The sequence below is a fragment of the Nuphar pumila genome, chromosome 1, assembly GCF_984573655.1.
Source record: "Nuphar pumila chromosome 1, dmNupPumi1.hap1.1, whole genome shotgun sequence".
NCBI classification, from domain to species: Eukaryota; Viridiplantae; Streptophyta; class Magnoliopsida; order Nymphaeales; family Nymphaeaceae; genus Nuphar; species Nuphar pumila.
The window spans coordinates 143,026,370-143,030,091 of NC_143249.1; the positions used below are offsets into that span (position 1 = coordinate 143,026,370).

General features: G+C 37.0%; 1 non-coding gene across 1 annotated transcript; it reads right to left on the minus strand.

Moving 5' to 3' along the window:
* Window positions 1–3,335: 3,335 nt before the first annotated feature.
* Window positions 3,336–3,438, minus strand: LOC149849192 (small nucleolar RNA R71). Its single transcript, XR_016426497.1, has one exon. It is a non-coding gene; the product is annotated as a small nucleolar RNA R71 (small nucleolar RNA).
* Window positions 3,439–3,722: the final 284 nt, after the last annotated feature.

A 3,722-nucleotide genomic window follows, 5' to 3' on the forward strand; every position in this document is an offset into this window, starting at 1 on the left:
ATTAAAAGCATTTTAATTCCATCTTGAAAAGCAAAAATCGTGGATTTCTAGATTGGCCTTTTCAGATTTCCAAAAAGGCATTAAAGGCAATTAAGGAGTGTAACTCCCTCTTTAAATGGGGCGATTTTTGAGAATCCAAAGCATTTCAATGTTTGAACATTGGTAATTATTACATTCCTTTTTCAACCTCCTCCATTAAAATCGTGAACTTTGGATTAATTGTAGCTTAATTAGGAGGTTCCTACTTTAGTCTAGACCTAACCTAGTCAAACCGAGTCTAGGTCGAGTCAACCCCTAGTCTACACCCCCTTTGAGCCTAGCCCAAGTCAAAGCCTAAACCGCATTTAGGTCGAGTCTAAGACCAAAGCCCAACCTTAGTCAAGCTTAGTGGAGTCAACCCTAACCTAAGTTAGGTCAACCTAGTCTACCTAACCTATCTAAGTCAAACCTAGTTGATTCCACTTAGTTCAAGCCTACCTAAACCGAGTTCATCCTAGTCTTGCTAGACCTAAATCCAAAACCCAACCTTGGTCAAACCTAGTCAAAGACCTAACTCGGGTAAAAACTTAGTCTAAACCTAGTGAGTCAAACCGAGCTTACCTTAGCCCATTCGAGCCTAGTCGAACCTAAGTTGAGTCCAACTTAGTTGAGTCTAAGTCAACCCGAACCTAGTTGACTAAGTCTATCCTAAACCAAGTTCAAACCCTAGCCTAGCCTAAGTCCAAGTCAAGACCAATCCGAGATCGAGTCAACCTTAGCCAAACCCCACCCAACCTTAACTAAGGTCAAACCGAGTCCACCTAAGTCAACCGAACCTAGTTGATTAAGGTAACTCAAAACCGAATCCAATTAGTGAGTCAACCTTAGCTCGAACCTATCTCTTTCAACCTAGTCAAATCGAGCCTACCTAATCCCATCCGAGTGCATCCAAACCCAAACTGAACCTACTCAAGTCGAAACCGATCCTAGTCGAGTCAACCAAGTGAAACCTAACCTTAGCCTTCGTTCTTTAGTTAAGTAAGTCATTTCTTATTATTTCTTTTGATTTCTATATTAATTAGTTTATTTATCTAATTTAGTTTTAGTGTAGAAGTGTGTGTACGTATAACGTATTTATTTAGTATGTATGAAATGTGTTTCATTGTGGTTTGAATGATAGTTAGATATTAGTTAACTGAGTAGTTAGATTGTATTTTATTATTGAGCATAGTTGCATTTCCATTGTTAGTTAACTTCGTTCTAGTCATAAACTGCTTGTAGTGTTTTGTTCGTCGTGCATTTAGTGTTTTCCTAATATTCATCTGCATATACACTGTTATACAGTGTCATTTAGATTGCATTAGGTGTAGATTACATTTGATAGGGGGTAAATAGGTTCATAAAGTGAATAGTGCACTCAAATAAAAACCAGATTTTTGCCCTGTCGCAACAGAATTATTTTCTGAGCAAAAATTCTGTGTTTTCCAAATTTTTTTCTTCTATTCACTTTATTCACGTGTTATTTAACTGCAGACCAAATTTCAGTTCATTCGGAGTTGATTTGGTCTGATTTTTAAGCGATTTGTGAAAACCGCTTTTTCTGGATTTTAAATTACAGGACTGACGATATCCTGATTTTTCCCAGATTTGAAACGCTTATATCTGGAGTTCCAGATACTGTTTTTCAATTCTGTAAAAACTGTCAATTTGTTTAATCTGTCAGTTGCAGAACAGAACAAATTTTGGGAGAATCGGACCTCGTTTGCCCTGTCAAACAGTGGTTTTCCGATAACCTGTCAGAATGCTATTTTACACTAGTTAGGGGCCGTTTCGTAATTTTCTTAATTTCGGCCTTTTAGATTTGTTTTTAGTAGTTTCTGCATTTTAGGAGTTGCATCATCATCATACAGCATTAGTAGAGTTAAATTGATTAATTTTAGCATTAATTTAGTATTTTAGTTAATTTTTGCTTGATAAATAGTATTTGCTTTACAATTTTCGTAAAATTAGAACTAGTCTTAGTTATTGTTTTCGTTATTAGAATAGAAAACTAACTTTGTATTTTTCTGCATTTTTAGGTTGAAAAACATATTTAGTGTCCAGGGATATTGTCCAAGTGAGAAGATTCTTTAAGTGGCGAAACGACGGAAATACCCTTGGTGTGGAGCAGAAGACTGATTGCTTGTTTACTTTTCTTTTAGTGTTTAATTGCAGTTGTATTAACTTTGTAATTGTAGGTTGACATTTGGCATTAATAAATTGAATTTTATAGAAATATTGTGTTTAATTCCTGTTCCCTGAGGATCGACCCGTACTTACCACTTTGTGGAAAGTCGGTTTTTATATTTTTGGTTGACGATTTTCCAAAGTTTTATTGAAAATAATTGTTTTAAAAAGAGTATTCCAAAATATCAACCAAATTTTGGCGCCGTTGCCGGGGAACGGCGAATTAATTACTTTATTTCTTAGAGTTTAATTTATTATTATTTTGTTTTAGTTAGTTAATTAGTTGTTTTCTTTTTAGTTAGTAGGATTAGTAAGTGAATATAGGATTAACATAGTTAGTAAATATAGGATTCACATATTGTTCTTTTTAGGATTCACTTAATTATCATTCTGCAAGGAGCGATTAGACAGGTGGGTTTTAGAAAAACATAGTTTGTGATTTCCTGTATTTATTTGTTTTAGCATTTTAGAATAGTTTACTTTGTTATTTAATTATTTAGTATAGAATTCTGACATAGCTATATAGCATATTTGTTTGTTTTTAGTTACTGTTATTTGCTTATTTACATTTTAGTATCTGTGCTAGTTTAATTTTTTAGTTAGGTCGTTTGCTTACATCTGGTCTTAGTACCAGTGTATGCAGGGTCGACGAGGTCTAGGAACCCCATTACACCCATTTGTTGACAACCCAGAGAGAATTTTACATTCTCATCGAAGTTCGGCAACAATGGCTGACATGGATCCTCCACCTCCACCCCCAGTTCTTTCACGCCCTCTGCGGGAATACTTCATTCCCACAGACTATGTTCAGGCATCCTGCATTCGGAGACCCGATGTAGGAGCGCCACATTATGAGATTAAGGCCAACATTATTCAAATGCTTCCATCCTTTTATGGCCTTAGTCATGAGGATCCCTACCGACACTTAGATGAATTCCTCGAAATCTGTTCTACTGTTAAGATACAGAATTTCGATGATGATGCGTTGAGGTTGACTCTATTCCCTTTTTCATTGAAGGACAAAGCCAAGTATTGGCTAAAGTCCTTAGATTCTGTAGAAATAGAGTCCTGGGATCAGTTGCAACAGGAGTTTCTTCGGAAATACTTTCCCATTGGTCGCACGAACCAATATCGTAGAGCCATCACTAGCTTTTCAGAGTTAGATGGTGAGCGCTTTCATGAGACCTGGGAGAGAATGAAGGATCTCCTCAGGAAATGCCCCCATCATCAGGTGCCGAAATGGCAACTGGTGCAGAGTTTCTATGATGGATTGTCTGACAAGAATCGTCAGATGATCGACTCTTCATGCGGTGGGACATTCATGCTGAAGAGCGAGGACGAAGCATGGAGGCTATTTGATACATTGGCCGAGAATTCACTCCACCATGCTTCGAGCTCTTATTCTGATAGAGCCACACCCAACATTCAGAAGAAAGCTGGCGTTCTTGAGATTGGTCCATCTACTGCACTGCAGTGTAAAGTAGACATGATTGCTCAGAAGCTGGACCAGCTTCTCT